An 18,973-nucleotide genomic window follows, 5' to 3' on the forward strand; every position below is an offset into this window, starting at 1 on the left:
AATGTGCACGCAAAACTCCTTGGGTGCACAAGTCAAACTTGATGCCGAAGAAAATAGCTCCGTATGCACACACAGCCCCAGAAGATTCTAGGTCATGGGAACCCATTGGGTCAACTCCAGTTTGCATATATACATGTTTGTTTAAATTATTTATAACCTGCTCTTCATAATTCACACAATCCCAGAGTGAGGAATACCACTAATATACAATAAAACAATATTTCATTTAAATACTATTTAATCTCAAATCAGACAATATGCCAACAGCAGAACTACATTAGCCAAGGCAAATGCTTGGAAGAATGGACAAATGTGTCAAAATTCAATTAGTGTTGATATTGATTGCACCTGAGAATGGAGGACATGCCAGAGTCGGGGTGCCACTCTTGAGAATACCCTATCATGAGTCATCACATTTCCCATCTCAGAGAATTGTGACAGTGTGAAAAGGGCTGGATGGAGTCTTGTATGCTTCCTTCCAGCAACTGGTGCCAAACATATTGCTCTGCTTTCCTTTGGCCCACATCAATGAGCTCTTGTCATCTGGGCAGGCCAGGGCCTCCATACACAGTTCCTGGGCTTGCGCCCTAAGGATGTCACTTCAGTGCTGCTTATGCAGAAATAACAATGCAGAAGGCAGCAGTTATGAGTTACCGGTCTCTGCAGCCACAGCAGGCACTGTGATTTCCCAGTGGTTTGACTTCACCCCTGGAGGTGCACTCCATTGTCTTGAGAAAGACAGTTGCCAACATCTCTGGAACTTTCTTGATCTTCATTCTTTTCCCAGTTTAACAAGCTATGCTCCCCCTTAAATAAGTATTACATTATTAAGGTCATTTATTGCCTTGTATAAAAGAAGCAATGTATTACTGTCATCTTGCGTGCAGCTGGAAAATGGGTATTGATACGGAACAAAACAAAGATCATCTTTCAGAGGGTCTCTGGTAGGAAGATCTAAGGCAAAAAGGCCCATTTAGATACATAGTAATCTGCATTACAGAACAGAGCTTTGCAAGCAAAAACTTCAGTCAATATTTTAAATTAACCAAATATACAGTAAACAGGGTTAAAGGCAGCAAGCAATTACATTAAAAGCAGGCATAAAAAAGCAGTTGTCACTTTTATTCAGCAGCCTGTTTGCCCAGAATCCAAAAGCTAACTGTGTGAACAAGACCTACTTTGTGATATAAAACATTAGTTCTTGTCATACATTCTTCTGATTATTGATAGTTGTGTTTGGATGGCATTGATCCGAGTGGATTTCTTGCTGAACACAACATCAGAGCTTTAACACTAGACAGACTTACACTCTATTTTCAGCCAATCTCATTCTTCCTTACAAGCAGCTCAAAGGTATTTCTTCCTCCCCCTCCAATACGACTGATTAAGAAGGGCATCTGAAATAAGGCCATCACTGCCTGGACAGCATGGAGAGCTTCTATGTAGTGCTTTGTAATACAACAGCTCCCTTATGTAGCTGCAAACACCCCACACTGCCCCATTTCAGTGCCGTCTTTAGGACGATTCCGGGTCACTTTCAGGTTTGGCACGATGTGCTTATACACAGTCGTGCACATATTGAACGTGCATAAATGGGATGGGGTGGGTGGGCTGCCTGTATACTGAATTAAGTGATCTGCTATAGAATATTAGCAGATATACTATTTGGATTTCTTGTTACTGCAGAGATATGGCTGCCATGTTTTTACTGGAATCTGTGGGACTAAAAGAGATGGACCCAGCCACTATTTAGGCATTAATGAGCTTCTGCTTCTGCTAAGATCACAAGGGAGTTTTGCAGGTTTTGCTCCTGTGCTGCCATCTCACTTCATTGTCAAAATGCAATATGTAATAATAATAATAATAATAATAATAATAATAATAATAATAATAATAAATTTTATTTATATCCCGCCCTCCCCAGCCGAAGCTGGGCTCAGGGCGGCTTTAAAGCACAAAGCAAGCATACTATTACAATAAGCTAATAGTGTGGACTTACCCCACTTCCATCACAATAATGCTGCTGTAGCTCATTCAAATAGGTCGTTCCGCACGTGGTCAACAAAAAACATACCTGTAGGACAGTCTTTCCACCTATGACTTCAGGTAGACTTACTATAAGCTCAGGGACATTGCTAAAAATGCACATACATTAAAAAATGCATTGGAAGATTTACAAGGAAGATTACAATGCCTGTCCAATCACTTCTTTGTCAAATAATATTCATAATAAGCACATCTTAAACCCTGGCAGATTTAATTGCTCAAAGATATTGGTTGGCCAACTCACTACAAACAAAAATAATATCACATGCATATTACTTAAATAATATTTTTATAATGGCATTTAGAATTTAAAACCATTAATGACTTGATATTTGTGGTTGTTATTTTAAAAGTTTTATGGATGTATGGAGTGGATGTGGCTTCAAGTAAATATTTAGGTACATTGGTCAAACTGAATATTTAACATTTATGTATACTATCTGTGCAGTTTAGGATTAGACGATTCATGCTTGTTTACTACTTTGGTTATTGGATATGTAGATGTGATAATTAAAAAAAATTAAAATAAAAACTCAAATGTTGTGATGCTGTGCAAATTCTTTGCTTGCCTACCAGTGTTGGGTGTGATTTTTCAGCCTTCCTTATAACTATTTCTTTTTCCTCAAGTATCCAGTGTATGTCTGTGCTTGTGTGTTCACCTACACTTACAATGCCTGCATTACAGACAACCACAATTGTGTACATCAGCCGGTGTGGTTTTGTGGTTAGAGTATTAGAGTATCAGACCAGGATTCAAATCCCCACTCAACTATGAAGCTCACTGGGTAACTTTGTACCAGCCACTGCCTCTCAGCTTAATCTACTTTGCAGGGTTGTTGTGCAGATGAAATGAGGAGGGGGAAAACCATGTACACCACCTTGAGCTCCTTGGAGAAAAAAGTATGATGTAAATGCCGTCAATCAATCAATCAGATAAGTAAGCTCTTGAATACCAAAGATGCTGCAACAAATCAGCCTCTAAGATGCCAAAGCATTCTTGTATTCTTTCACCCACATTCAATTCTCTTGAGTGTGTACTCTGAGACTCTAGGGCTGTAATCATGTGCATACCTATCCTAGATTTAAGCTGCCATCTTATGCACACACCTGGTACTCAGGGAACGAGTCCCATTGTGTATAGTGGAAATTACTTCTGAGTAAACCCGCCGAGGACTGTAAGTCTCGTAGAACTTGATGGGATTTAACTGCCAGATTCATGTGTATACGACTGGACTGTTGGACTCCCCTTTGCTGGCAGGAAATTAAAAGGCCAGGGAAGGGAATAGGATGGAAATCAAATTATTCTTTATAATACAGGGCTAGGCTTGTCTAGCCTTCTGCAGTTCATATATGCCTCTTGGCATAATCAAATAGTAAAGGTTATGTTACTCTTCTGCTTGGAATCAGCCTGTCAGAGAAGCCCTAACATCACTCATTAGAAGGGACAGTGCATGACCTAGTGCTAAGGTTAATGCTAATAATATGTTCTACTGGAGCCATGACTATAGTCTCTCATTACTATCTTTGGCTGATTTTTATTTTTATTTTTTTGTCTTTGTCAACATAGGCATTCTAATTGCTAAACAGATTCAGCACACTGAGCTACAGTTCCTGAAACACATTCCATCTGCAGCAGCATGCCACGGGTGTGATCCATCTGGAAATGTTCTTGTGGTCCCGTCGAACGTTTTCATTCATTATGCCCAGAGATTTAAGCATCTCTCAAGATAGCTGTTAGTGTGAGAGAGAAAATGGAAAGAAGACGCTTTTCACTGAATGGATGTACATTTAGGTCAATGTAATAAACAGTAATGATAAGCAAACAGTGCAATCCTATGCATGTTTACCCAGAAAAATAATTGCCAAATAAGTTGACAGCCATAGCCTAAGCCAAGGGTAAAGGTAAAGATAAAGGGACCCCTGACCATTAGGTCCAGTCATGACTGACTCTGGGGTTGTGGCACTCATCTCGCTTTATTGGCTGAGGGAGCTGTGGCCAGCATGACTAAGCCGCTTCTGGTGAACTATTCACTTGCTTCGCAGGGACAAGATCTTGCTTTGTTTGGAAAGAAGAGCCCTGGTTTAATTTTAAGTGGCTGGTTATATTTTTACTGTTAATAATGCTACTAAAATAGGTATTGCTGTGCTGTTCAATAAGCTTTATAGTTGCATAGAACATTTATGCTGCCGCACACCACACCTATCTCCAAGCAGTGTGAGATTCCAGGGTTCCAGGCGCATACCCAAGGCTTGTGTTTCATGTGGAGAATTAGAAGCTTTGATTAGATTTGAACACTTGCTAGATCCAGGGATTGGAAGGGTCTCAGCATACAACCTAACCCCCCCGCCCATAGCACTACTTGCCGTGGCGAAGGGGCTTGAAGAACTCAGAGAAGCTATGAACTACGCCGAGCAGGGCACCCAAGATACCTATTAGGTCCATAAATTACCATGTAGCATATATTCAACACAAAAAACAGCAGCAATTTGTTTTTGACAAAGGACAGCTGGACATATAAAGGGCCCCATTACCTTCAGTAGCTTAGGGCCTCATCAAACCTAAATCTGGCCCTAGTTAGAGAGAGTAAAAACTAACAATGAGACACCTATGAATCTTTCCATAAGGGAGGTTCCAGAGGAACATTGCACAATTACTCATTGTTACCTTTTGGGAACGTTCTTTGGAGAACAAATTGAGTTTCTGGCATGCAAATGCCTCTCAGGTCCCACCACTGTGTCCCTAACACCTCTTGATGTCATATGTACCCAAGGCCAGAGAAAGATCTAATAGGGTCAATGTAGTATAAGTTTGCCTGTCAGTTTCTAGAGAAAGATTGTCAAGCAAGGCCACAAGCACAGTTTTGGGATCATACAATGAATGAAATCCATACTGACATGGAAGTCCAGAAAGCTGGCAGCAATGCACCCAAGTGGCCCACAGGCTGTCAACTGACCCATTCATTCATTAACTTTTCCCAAGGAGAGAAGGTTGGGGAGGGGCTGAAAGATCACAGAATCTAAACAGTTTTGCATATTGGGGAAACCTGTAAGAGCACTTGGGTAAATGTTAATTGGTGCATCACAGCCCACAGAAAATTGCAGAGCAGGCATTTTCTCCCATTGACTCAGCCAAGAAATATTTTCAAAAGTGCATATCCAGTGTGCATACAAATGCATATACAGTGGTACCTCGGGTTAAGAACTTAATTCCTTCCGGAGGTCCATTCTGAACCTGAAACTGTTCTTAACCTGAGGTACCACTTTAGCTAATAGGGCATCCCGCTGCCGCCGCGCCGCCGCACAATTTCTGTTGTCATCCTGAAGCAAAGTTCTTAACCCGAGGTGCTATTTCTGGGTTAGTGGAGTCTGTAACCTGAAGTGTCTGTAACCTGAGGTACCACTGTATTGGAGATACAAAAATGCATTATGTTACGGAAGGAATGCTTTGCAAAAGTATTAGAAGAACTGTGCACTGAGATGCCAGTGGATTTCCATGAGGACTTCTTGAAAAGTTGCAGATTGATGTGGAAATTGGGAAGGACTGGACTTAAGACCAGAGGAAAATGAGAAACAAGAAGAAACAGAACTTGATGGATTTGCCTATTCCAAGTCAGGAGGATGGCTCTGCAACACAGCCCTATTGCACCAGCCACTCCTGTTCTCTGACCAGTAGATGGATTATCAGACTACATAGAAGTTCCGAGGCCATATCCAGGATGTTCAAAAGAATAATAAAAAGAGGGTCAACATTCAATAACATTCATTTTAATATTCCCTTGAGGACATTCATTACCACGTCTTGCCCTTACATGCTCCCAAAGTAAGTTCTGTCTAGAGACTATGCTTGGCTTTACCTTACTGTGGTTAATGCATTCCCAAGGTAGGTTTGTTTCCTTCCCTTAACCTGAGCATGTGCCTTCCACCTGAATAAGCAGAATCTCATCCCTTATTTTATCAGTTATTTGCGACCTTTTCCCTGTTGAAAAAAGGTCATTGACGTAGTGGGCTGGTTTCACTTGCTTTGGTGACTGGAGTGAGAAGGAGAAACAAACAAACAGATGAAAAGTCCCATCCGATCCCCGCCCCCACTTTCTACCTTGTTAGAAGTGACATCACTGTACATTAAAGACCTCATATCTCCGTTCATATTAAAATGCCTGTCACTTCTCTTGCTCCAGGGCTGTAAATCTGCCACGGTGGCCTGTGCTTGGGGAGCTTTCATTATGGAAATAGGAAGATAAGGACTCCACTCCCATATTACAAGGGGAAAGATGCACAGCTGCAAAGAGGTTACCGGTACTTTAAAATTGTATGTTTGCATTTTCTTAACTCTTCTATTATCTGTTAGGGCAATTTTTCAGGAGATATCTCTAAATGTAGAAAACTCTCTCTGTGTGTGTGTGGTTTTTGTTTTTTTAAAAAAACTTTATTTAAGAGCCAGAGGAATAAAGCATGAATATACAGGGCAGTAAAATGTATTAGTGCATACATTTTTAACTTGCTCATGCAGTAAATCATTAGCCTTTCCCATTGACTTTAGGCCGCCAGCCTCAAAAAGAAATGACATACAATAATTTAACCTGTTTCCCCCACTCTCTTTTCATATTTAAATCACACGTAAAACCAAACCAAACCAAAAAACCTGTGTGGCCTCTAGGAAATGGCTATAACAATATTCAACCATTATACATGCTATAAAGGAATCTGATAGCAAAATTCCTTCTGAGCAGTAATAAAAATATAAATAATGTATCAGTTTCTGTCTCATGGCATTGTCAGGCTTCTAGTAAAGCTCACCTGCTTTTGTGCTTTCAATAAACTGATTGGGAATGACTTTACAAAAGCAAAATGAAACATAAAAGATTCAAAGCCCTGCCTGAGCTGTTGACTCACCTTTTAGCAATTCAGTTACGTCAGCCTCAGTTCACGAACTCTAAAATGGGAATAAAAGTGACTGGCTTTAATAATAATAATAATAATAATAATAATAATAATAATAATAATAATACCCTGCCCCCTTCTGGCTGAGTTTCCCCAGCCACTCTGGGCGGCTTCCAGTGATATATATATATAAAAGATGTCACCTAAAAACTTCCCTGAACAGGGCTGCCTTCAAATGTTTTCTAAAAGTTCTGTAATTCTTTTTCTCCCTGACATCTGAAGGGAGGGCATGACTTTCTAAGGTTGGTATGGAAAAAATACTGAAACCCATCTGTACTTAGATTTTTTTGTTTTGTTTTAAGGACAATACATAATCCTAGGTAATAATTAAGAACATGATTCAATCCAATTACTGTAATCACTTTTTGTTACACTGACTTTAATGCAATAAGTTCAAGCCAATTGAATTTAATGTAATTTTAAAGTGTCTAATTGTGCAGTCCTTACTCTCCAGCGTTGTAATGTGTGTTAAGGGCACACACTTACATATCTTTTCAGTAATTAACCTGCAACAACAAAAAGTACAGGTGGAGGGTTCCATGTCTGCATCATTCTCCCACAGCCTCCAGTCCTCAGATGCTATTGAACTACAACTCCCATAATGCCCAGCTAAGGATGGAAGAGAAATTTATTCAGTCTTCATTTTAAAGTCAATTGACCTCATTTGCTGATCCTGGACCTATATGCAGATCGGAATAAAGCTGTCAATCAGATTATGCTCTTTGACTTTCATGATGCACTTTCAGTTCAAGAAATGCACACAAAAATGCATATTTTATGAGGAATGTTTTATAGATATTTATTTGCAAGTGTACCTCTAAACTGCCTATTCATTGTAAAAAAAGAGAAAGCATGGTGGTGTGCAATAAAATCATTAAAACACCATAAAATTATCGAACTGTAATGTGCAGAACAAATGACCAGCTCTGAATCAAATTAATTCTTTAGAAATGCTTGGCGAAACAGAAACATTTTCAGCAGGCAGAAAAACATCAGAATCTGGGGAAGGGCATAGCTCAGTGGTAGAGCATTTTCCCTGTATGCAGGAAGTCCCCAAGTTTCATCTTCAACATCTAGGACTGAGAGAGACTCCTGCTTAAAACGCTGGAAAGTCACTGCCAATCAGTGTAGACAATACTGAGCTAGATGGACCAATGGCATAACTCAGTATAAGACAGTTTAATATGTTCCTAGAATTCTGGGTGCCTGCCTAATTTCAGTGGCAACAGTGTTCCAAAGTACGGGTGTACGCTGCTCTAAAAGCCATAGTTTGTGTAGAAACTAATTGAATATGTGGCAACCATGGAGCAGTACAAATATTGGGGGGGGGGGGATGCATTGACCAAACTCTGTATTTTGGGGAAGAATATGTATAAAGTGTTGACCACCTTGAGCTGCTTTGGGAGGAAGGGCGGGATAAATAAATACACGTACAATTTTAAATGTGAATTTTTCGTGCATCTTTTCATTTTTTTAGTCTGCCAAATAATAATAATAATAAAATAATGGAGGGATGAAACAGACCTATAACTTAAACGAACACAGGAAAGAGATAGGAAGAGTCCTCTATCCTTATCCTCAGCCAGTATTGGCCGATGGTGAGGGGTGCTGGGGGTCAGTTTACTTGTGTTAAGTGGTTTAGAGTCACTTCTACGAATAAAGTGACTTACTTGCTTGACTGATTGTAATATTGATAACCCACCCTTCACCAGCAAGCTATCCTAAGGGACAACAATAACTATACATGGTAAATACACCATAAAACCAGTCCATCAAAAGCTTTAGCATCCAAGCAATATCTAAGGACTAGGGCTTTTTTCTCACCTGGAACTCACTGGAATTCAGTGATGCCACCTCTCTGGTGGGTGCCATTGCCATTATAAGAGAACAAGGGAGGTGTCCATGGCGAGTTCCGGCACATCTTTTTCTAGAAAAATAACACTGTCCCTTCAGATATTACTGGGGATTGGACTCCCAAGTCCTATTTCAACAATCTAACCACTATAACACAATGGCTTGCTTGTTGCACACAAGTTTGAGCATTACATGCATACCAGCCTTTTGTTCAAAGAGCTCTTGGTAGCATATTACACTCCCAGACTCCCCAATATTATCTTCACAACTTCCCTGTAAATAACGTTAGGCTGAGAGAAAGCGACTGACCCAAGATTGCCCAGTTGACATCACAGTTGAGCAGCAGTGTGTAAGGTTCTGGGGGTCTTGAGCTGGAGATTCTTGCAACAGGACCAAGTCACTATACTCCCTGCACTACAGGGGAGAGTCCTGTCAACCTGACCTCTGCTGCTCTGCAGCCCTAGCAAGTCAAAATGTCGCCAGCCCGCCACTGTCTCTTTCTGACGACCCCCGGCTCCACTCTTCCTCTGACATGGGTGTTTGAACTTTGGTTTGCTGGGTTCAAGGTCAACAGTCAAAAATCACTATCCTACACAGGCTCAGGTTGTAAAACAGGCCTCCCTTGTATTGTTGAAGAACTTAAAAGAACAATAACAACCTTCATGGGTGTAGCCGAGATTTTTGTTGGGGGAAGCAGGACTTGATTAGGGGGACAGGACTTGTGTTGGTGGGGGCAAAACTGACGAGGTTGGTTGGTTAGTTAAGTATTTATATTGTTTTACTTGGTCTAGGGGATCACCTGCCTGCCCCTTGGCTACACCAATGACAGCCCTAGTCTTTCAAAAGCAGTTAGCAAACTTTTAGCTGTCCTGATCCAGAGTCCAGTGAGTCCTGCATAGAGAATCTGAATAGCAAGATTTAAGTATGCATTTTAAAACATGGAGCAACCAAGCCCTGATACGGGAACCCATGGAAAGATCCATGCATTCATTGGATTTCTTGTCACCAGAAAATAGCTGTGTTTAGCCATTTTTAATTTTTATTTTAGAGTATATTTCTTGCCCTCATCCCAAGAGCACATTTGCCTCATTTTACCCTCCAGACCAACTTCTGAAGTGAATTAGACTAAGAATCTGAGATTTTCACTAGGACACACCATAAGATTCATGTCTGGATAGTAATTTTGTCCAAGAGATTTTGAGCATGATATTACCACATTTGCTTTGAATATTGTAGTAATTGTAGACAAAACTAGCTACATTAAAGAGCAATATAAGCAACAGTAAACATTGCATTTTTCATAAGCCAAGTCTAAACTAAAGCAAAGAATGAAAATAAACATTTTCAACAAAAGGGGGGGAAATGGTATCTACAATGAACTTTTGTTTCAAAAACCTGATTTGTTGCTGGGGTTAGCTCTTCTACATGACAAAATCAATCCTACTTTGATGAAATTAAAAGCAGAAGGGAAAACAATGTGCAGTTTACAAGACAGTCTAAGCTGATGTTTGTGCAGAGAATCAATGCTTTTTGGGTAAAGGCTAATTTAATAATATATTAGATTCAGTAATTGGAAACATGGATGGAGAATAACCATTTCTGGTTATAGGCTGCTTGTCTGACAATGATACAGCTTTAATTCAAGACCTTGAAATTGACACACCCTGAAATTGATCCATATAGTTAAAAATTTATAATAAAACTGGAAAATTGTCCAGTGATTTAATCACTTTCCCCCCAAAAAAGGCTAACATGAAATACAGCTTCTCTATATTAGATATGGGCTTGAAACCACACAATTGCCATGATTTGGCAAGAGTGATGCAAAAGCAGAAACCAATTTTCATTCCTGACTAGACTATCCCCTGCTAGAAATATCAAAGAAGGATGAGTAAGAACTGTGTATCCAGCATTTTCACATGGCACATCTGTATTGAAGAGACACTGCCAAACAAATAATAAGGATGGACATCTCTGGCAGCACTAATAATCTGTGGTGGGGTCAGAGAAACAAGACTGGAGACTGGACTGAGTCCTTTTCTTGCTTCCCCATTCCCCATATATGTGCTTACAGCTTCAAACAACCTTGTCCCATCCTTCCTCATTGGTGATCCTTGGGTGCGATCCTTTGCCAACATCTTAGGACTGGGACCAGTGTCTTCAACTCCAGCGCACACTGTAAAAGAGCCAATATGAGTTGGGTGTGTGAATACTCACACACTATTAGACAACCCAAATGGTGTGGCAAACAGCAGCATATCATGCTAGCTGTGGAGTCTTTGGAGTGCTGGAAGAGGGGTAGCCAACGTAATGTCTTCTAAATGTTGTTGGACTACAACTCTCACTGTTCCTGAACATTGGACGTGTTGGCTGGGGTTGATGGGATTTGTAGTCCAACAGCATCTGGAAGGCATCACACTGCCCCCCCCTTTTACATACATCCCCGTTTTACATACATCCTGATATCACATTGTGGCTATAGTTGGTCTGTTTCAGAACTTGCCAAAGCCCATGCCTAGCTCTATAAAGTGCATGCCTGCCACCCACTTGTTCAGTTTCTTAAGACCTTGCTTGTTTTCAGCAATACTTTTCTAGTCATGGCCAATAATTGTGATTCGTAAGATCAGCTAGTCCTGCTGAAAATTGTAGGAATTGCTGACAACATACCAGGACACTAGCCTAAAAGCTCCTCAGTAGATTGATAGGTTAGGAAACTGCAGCAAAAACATGTTTGTCAATTATCGCCATATATTAAGTTTACTGAACCAGTCAAATCTCCAGCACATGAGGTTTCTAGCTTAGTTCTCTCTCCCTTCTGCACTGGCAGAACGAGTCCACTCAAGACCCCTGTCTGAGCATACGGGCCCTTTCCTATCACTACAGTGATTTTGGCTTGCAGTTGAGGATGCTTTTGTTGTTTGCCTTTGGGTTGTGAATACTGAAATGCAATCTTTCTCCTAATTCTGAAAATTTGTCATGGACCAGGGCCCTATGTTTGTTCGTGGAAGCACTGTGAAATGGTACACAGTGAGGAATACCTGTATCCACTTATGGAGGGAGATATGTCTGTCTTGGGTTGGTGTCATCACTGGCTCGGGGCTGGGGTGATAATTGTTGTCAGATGAAGAAGAGAAGGGGGAGCCCACTGTGGGGAACAGGCTGAGAGGGAGGAAGCAGAAAGATGTTCTTAGTTGCTGCCCTTCAGTAATGTTATACTTCCCTCCAGAGACATGGCCTCCCCAATGAATCCTGGGGAAAGTAGTTTGTTGCGGCTGCTGGGAATTGCAAACTGCATTTCTCAGGATTCTTTGAGAGAGGCAATGTGCCTTACATATGCATTTAATGTATGGTGTGGAGGTGACCAAATTCTGAAGTCTTTTACAGTCTACTGTCTTCACAACAGCCCTGTGAAGTAGATCACAGCACAATTTTAGCAGAACGATAAAAAGATCAGTACTAACACCTTCAAGACTAATAAATTTATTATGACACAAGCTTATTTGGGCATTAAAGCTCGCTTCATCAGATTGCATCATTTTTTGGTAACCCATGAAAATTTATGTAATGATACATTTACTTTTAACGTGCTTTAAAGCTGTGGTGCTTTAAATCCCAAATGTCATTCAATAGACACTTCTATTCATGTCTACTCAACAGCAAGTCCTATTGAGTTCAATGGGGCTTGCTCCCAGGTAAAGGAATGAAGGAACTGCAGCCCTAATTAAATTGATAACTATGGCTAGGGCTTAATAACTGTAAAAAACATTATGTTTTTTGTTCTGTTATGCCATCCCAGCCTTTGTAATAGCATGAGCTACAGATAAAACAAATACAACCCTGAAACACATTTTTAATCCTCTGTACAGCTCCCATTGATCTATGAAAAAGGCTTCATTATAAGTAGTTGGGGGTGAGAGGACTTCTTATGTTTCATTGTTTTGTACTTCGGTAAAAGGAGAACAAGAGAAAGACTGTCAAATATCACTTTATGTTTTACAGTTGGCCATAAATTTTTAATTGGGTCTTCTGCACAAGGATTCTGAAATTGTTCCTCTTTTAACGCTCCACAGTAGGTAAATGTTCCATTGTCTGGATTTCCATCATTAAGCTCAATTGACAAAGGCCAATGCAACTGTCCTCATTGTAACTTTGTAACCATTTATGTTTGAGGTGAAGATGTTAATATGGAAATTTTGTGAGCTAGGAATGGCTATGAACTCTATCATTCTGATTTATCCCCTTTCAACTAATGCCCACTCTAAAGGAAACTTCCAATTGTTTTATATCTCAAGGCCAGCACCAGAGCAGATGTATGAAATTTGGAATGTTGGACATAAACTTTTATTACCAAAATTATAAATAATTTCTGCCACTTACAATGTTCACCTTTCAAGTTCATCTTGATTAAAAGACAAGGGCGGCTTCTGTCTGATTCCAATGAATAATAACACTAGGAAAGCTTTGCCATGGTACACTGTAAAGAAATTTACAGAAGCAATGGTACATAGAATCTACCTGATCTGATCTGAGTCTGCCTTCCATCTATATAGGTTAAACACTGAAAAAAGATACCAGGCTGCAATGTTCAAGCCAGTTGCTCAAAAATGCATGTAAGGCTATTTGTGACTTAATCATTTCAGTGCTGTGGTCATACTTGTGTAGTGAACATAGATCGGCTTTATTTTCACCTCCAGAGTTTTGAACTGTTTAAACACGTCCATTAATTATGGATTACGTAAACTCTTTGAAGACTGTATCTTTGAGGTCATTTAGATTTTGTCACTCAGGAAATGTAGCATTCTTAGGTTGCCCATTAACAGATGTGATTACATGATCTTCGAGGATATATTAAGATGGAATTCAACCATCTTAGGAGTTTTAATTTTCATCTGCTGTTTCCATCCTACATTTGTTAATAATTAATATCCACTCCTCTTGACTGGTAAGAGAGATAAGGCATACTTGCCTGTTGATCCAATGTTTTCTGAGATACTTCAGATTAATCATTTTAATTCACCTTTGCTGTAGTATTCCAAAGAACTGCAAATGGTCTAGGTCATCCAGTGCTTGCATATACTTCAGTTAAAATTACAGCTATCTACCTTTACTTTGCATGTCTCAGACACAGCATCATTTGTGTATTATCTGAATGTTTTGAATGTCTCCTAACCATTGAGATAAATGTACTTGTACACAACTTTTTGTAAAGTCTGCTACTAGCACGTTTTAGCTGCAATCCTATACACACTATTTTGAAGTTAGCCCATTGACCTGTGCTATAGTTTGTGGGGTGCCTGGACCCACCTTCTAATCTCTGGACCCCCACTTCTAATCCCCGGCTGCCAGACCCTGAGTTTGGCTTTGCAAAACACAGGCCAAACCAATCCTCCAGTGTTCAGGCCAGCCTGAATGGTCAGGTCGTTAAGCAAACGAAGGCAGGGTGTTGACCCATCAAGGAAGCCATCAAGAAGGCAAAGACTAACTGGACACAGGCAGGTGGAGCCCAGTTATGGGCTGAGAGATAGGTTGCAGGCGACAAAAGGCAGAGTTGCAGGAGTGAGGGGCAGAACTGGAGTGGGCAAGGATGTAAGCTGAAGGAGAGTTTGTTGCATTTGGCAAGGAATTTGCGAGCTGGAGAAAGAGGACTTAGAGCACTATGGGGCTGGAAGTTTTGGATTAAATGTTGCAACCACGAGAGAGACAGAACCTGCTTTGAGTAGAATGCTTTGAACCCCTACATTGTAGGCTCGGGTGTATATATGTGTAAATAAACCATATAGCATAAAGACACCACAGTCTCCACTGTGCCTCATTTCCAAAGGAAACATGAACCCTGGGTAAAGTGCCTGTAACCCTGGAATCCTGCATGGCTGTGGAGATTGGGGTGGTGTATAACAACCAGCATAGAATGTACTTTGAATTAAACACGCATAGGATTGTGCTGTTAAGTGAACTTCAGTGATTCTCCTTTTCATCAAAGGACTATTAAACAGGCTCACGTCACATGCTTCTTACCCTACCGCTAAACCCTTGGCAATATAGTTGCACCAATGTGTTTGGTGTTGGACTTGTAGTATTTTTAATTCCAGGGAAGCTGACTTCCGTTAGTGCAGGGGTAGGGAACACATGGCCCTCTAGGTCTTTCTGAACTTCAGCTCCTATCAGTCTTGACCACTGGTCATGCTGAGTGGGGTGATGGGTCTTGGGCGTCTAGAAACTCTGAGCTAGTAGATTATGTGAAAGACCTTAGAGAGCTGCTACAAGCTAAATAATACTGGGCTAGCTGGTATGACTCAATTCAAGGCAGCTTCCTATGTTCTTATGATGATGCTTACCATGCCTTCCCAAGTTTCAGCATCATAATTTGCCCTCTTAATGATACTGGAGGGATTTGTTCCCTTTGCTGCACACATCATGCAGAAATTCACAGGAAATACACCTCTCAAGTAGCAGTAACTGTAGCAGGAAGACGAAGAGCAAATGAGTTGAGCTTCATTATACAGGTGCTAATGGAAGCTTTCCCATTGTTTTTAGTTGTTCAGGCTTTAGATGGAATTGTTGAGAGGAAGCATGTATTCACAATGTGATATTCCCTTGCCCTTTCCAGTGCTAAACATTCAACCACAGCAGAAAGGATATCTGTTATTTACAAATGTCAACACTAAAAGCACCATCACAAATATTGCCAAATAGTGTTTTTTAAAAAAACAAAAACAGAGCCTTGCTTTCCAAAGGAAAGGCTGAATGAATTTGGATTACAATCCCTCCAATGGAAGTTCGAGGATGCTATGGGGATGAATGTATTGTTACCCTGCCTTTTCTGTGAATGACTCCTGTGGTCAAGGGCAAGCTTTTTATATACAGCATACATCAAAGCACTTATCAAATATAAGCCTGGTGATATCTAACATTCAATTTAAGTACTACCCACTAGCAAGAAAGTGTATTCTACGTAAGAGAGAATGTGCTGGAGACATATTCATACTGGCCTGGCACTGGCAGGCAAGCTTTGTTAGGACTATGACAGGAAGGCATTAACATCTCCTGCTATCTATTCCACTGTCTTCATGAGAAGTGCAAGCCAAAGGAATTTGTGTAGCTGAAAATATGTTTCATCCACCTTTTCAGAAATAGTCTTTGGAAAAGATTATGGAACCCAAGGAATATTTCTCATGCATTTTTTTCATGATTTTTTTTATTATTAATGAAACATACAGTACAGAATGTACAATACAAAAAATGAGCTGAGCCAAACTGAAACTGTGCAGGAATAATTAAATTACCCCAGCAAAAATAAAACTTTAAGTACTGCCGTGTTCATGGGATAATGGTAGAGCTTTCACAACTGACCTGGGTTACCTGTTAAACCTATGGGAAACAAAGAACGTATTTTGCATGCCCTTCTACTTGTACTATCTAGAGCAGGGCTCACAGACATGGCACCTTCTAGTACACAAAAACCAAATATGTCTTCTCTGGCACCCAGAGGGTCCTCTTCTCAGGTGAAATGAGGCTTGAAAGATACATTCTACTATAGTGAGTAGAAAAGGTGTGCTTGGCTGCGGTGGTGGTGGTGGAGGTGTATATGTCTGTCTGTGTGTGTGTGTGTATGTGTGTGTGCGCGCGTGGTGCCCACAATTTCTCTGGATGGCTAATTGACCCATAGGTCCAAAAAGGCCAATCCAGAGGATTGGTGCAGGTTTGCATGGATACCCTTTGGCTAGCAAAGAGTGGATGAGCTGACCCAGCTTATCAGAACACCCCTATCTCCCAACATGCCTTAAGCAGACATGCCGTCCGGCATTTTGTACTACATAATTCAATTTATGAAGAAACTTTGCTGAAATTTTCAGGAAATTTGGGGAAGGGTCGTAGCTCAATAGGAGAGTACCTGCCTTGCAAGCAGAAAGTCCCAGATTCAATCTCTTAACATCTCTAGGTAGGCTGGGAATAAAAGGTTAAAGGACCCTTGGACAGTTAAGTTCAGTCAAAGGTGACTATGGGGTTGCAGCGCTCAGTTCGCTTCAGGCCGAGGGAGCCAGCGTTTGTCCACAGACAGCTTTCCGGGTCATGTGGCCAGCATGACTAAACTGCTTCTGGCACAACGGAACACCATGACAGAAACCAAAGCATACGGAAATGCCGTTTACCTTCCTGCCACAGTGGTACCTATTTATCTACTCACACTAGTATGCTTTCGAACTGCTAGGTTGGCAGAAGCTGGGACAGAGCAATGGGAGCTCACCTTGTCGTGCAGATTTGAACCGCTGACCTTCCTATCGGCAAGCCCAAGGGGCTCAGTGGTTTAGGCCACAGCGCCACCCGGTCCCCTAGGGCTGGGAATACCGCCAGCCTGGTCAGCTGCTTCCAGTCAGTGTAGGGAATACTGAGCTTGATGGAGTTGGGATCTAACTCAATATAAAGTAGCATTCTATGTTCCTAAATAAACTGAAGTTGTGCAGGAGTTGTGGTTTTATGCAAGATACCTTCCCAGCTGCTAATGCCTTGTTTTTGAAGACCAATTTTCTTTGAAAACCATTTAAACAATACAAAAACCATTGTCTCTGCTTCCTCTTCTGGCCAGACATAAAACTGCTCACCTCTTTTGAGTGTTTACTCTTGTCTCCCCTTGACATCTGTTCTCTGGAGAGCATAGCTACAGCCATCCCAGCACTCAAAGTGTACTTCCTGCTTTGCTTGGCAGAGGAACTAAACAAAATTAATGGAAATCGCGTACTAAACAAGAAATATTTTCAGTTCATGCATCAAGAGGCAGCAGTTATGTAATGGAGAACAAAGGGTATGCAGATAAGGAGCATTAAGAACTAGTTCCCTGCCCTAACTTCCCTCTGTGGGTAATGTGTTGCTGAGCTGGCTACCTCTCGTTTCCCTCACCTGGTCCCTTCCACATAACATTTGCCAAGAACTCATGCTGCCATTTAAATCAAGATTGGCCAAGGAAGTCATATGAGAAAAACACATTTGTGTATTCCTGTAAAATATGCAATATGATGGGTTAGCGGGTATTCAAGACTGGTTTTGACACTACAGGTATTTTATTTTTCATCCAAGAGCCAAAACCTTAAAATTGAAATGTAAAATATGTCACATGAAACCTTACAGCTTATAGAGTCTAGGCAGCTGTTTGACCACTTCATATCTTCTGGCTTGAAAATCATCAAAATATATTTTTGGCTCCTTCCCTTAATATATAGGAGTCCTCAATCTATGTTTTTAAAACTTCAACCAGGTTGTAATAAAAAGAAAAGCAGACTAGATATTTTTCCAGGAGAGTTGTGTGAATTAGGAACATAGGACGCTGCCTTATACTGAGCCAGACCATTGTTCAATTTAGCTCAGTATTGTCTACACTGACTGGCAGAGGCTCTCCAAGATTTCAGTCAGGGCTCTTTCTCTCTCAGCCTTACTTGGAGATGCTAGGGATTGAACCCGGGACTTTTGATGCTCTACCCACCCTTATCTCCATGTGCCTTATGTGCATGTTCTCATTTCTCTAGCTCCAGCACATAATGGGAGCTGACAGTCTCAGAGTCCCATCAAACAAGTGACACACCTGTTGAGAGTTCAAACTAAGCAGTGGGGGGAGGTACTGACAATTGTTTGAAAAGCAATAGGCAAAGTCACTCCTGAGCATCTTCTGCAACATTTTTAAAACTGTGCTGTTTTCTACTCCTGGGTCCGCCAAGAGCCACTAGATTCTGCAGCTGAATTGGCCCTCTCTGGACTCCACCTCCAGACCCTAGCCAGTACCAGAATCCATTAATTTCAGGAGTCTGCAACTCTAGTTGCAATTCACAAGCTGTACACTCTCCTTCCTGAGCAATAGGCTGCAGTCTCAAGTGCACTTAGTATGGAAGATGCTCCACTGAATACAGCAGGGCTTACTTCTGATGCTGCTTAACACCATATATTTAAAGAAGATTCAAACCACATTTCACCCCTCAAATAATTCTGAGCACTGTAGTTTAAGGGTGCTGGGAACTGCAACTCTTCTTACAATTCTACAGTTCCCGGGGTTTGTGCAGGCTGCACTTTGAATATGCTTTAAAGTTATGTATATGCAGCCTGAGTAAACATGCGCAAACCTCTATGCACATGTCAAACCCAGTGG

General features: G+C 40.9%; 1 long non-coding RNA gene across 2 annotated transcripts; it reads right to left on the bottom strand.

Moving 5' to 3' along the window:
• Positions 1–280: 280 nt before the first annotated feature.
• Positions 281–17,547, bottom strand: LOC310714673. 2 transcript variants are annotated; one of them, XR_014529953.1, is made up of 7 exons: positions 17,442–17,547; positions 13,219–13,315; positions 11,880–12,000; positions 6,940–6,979; positions 3,667–3,777; positions 2,075–2,135; positions 281–954 (listed from the first exon to the last, which is right to left on the bottom strand). It is a non-coding gene; the product is annotated as an uncharacterized lncRNA (long non-coding RNA). The 2 variants fall into 2 exon arrangements; XR_014529954.1 differs by lacking the exons at positions 11,880–12,000; positions 13,219–13,315; positions 17,442–17,547 and adding an exon at positions 7,474–7,547.
• Between the last annotated feature and the right edge of the window lie 1,426 nt (positions 17,548–18,973).

The sequence above is a fragment of the Podarcis liolepis genome, assembly GCF_965112155.1.
Source record: "Podarcis liolepis genome assembly, chromosome: 9".
Taxonomy (NCBI): Eukaryota; Metazoa; Chordata; class Lepidosauria; order Squamata; family Lacertidae; genus Podarcis; species Podarcis liolepis.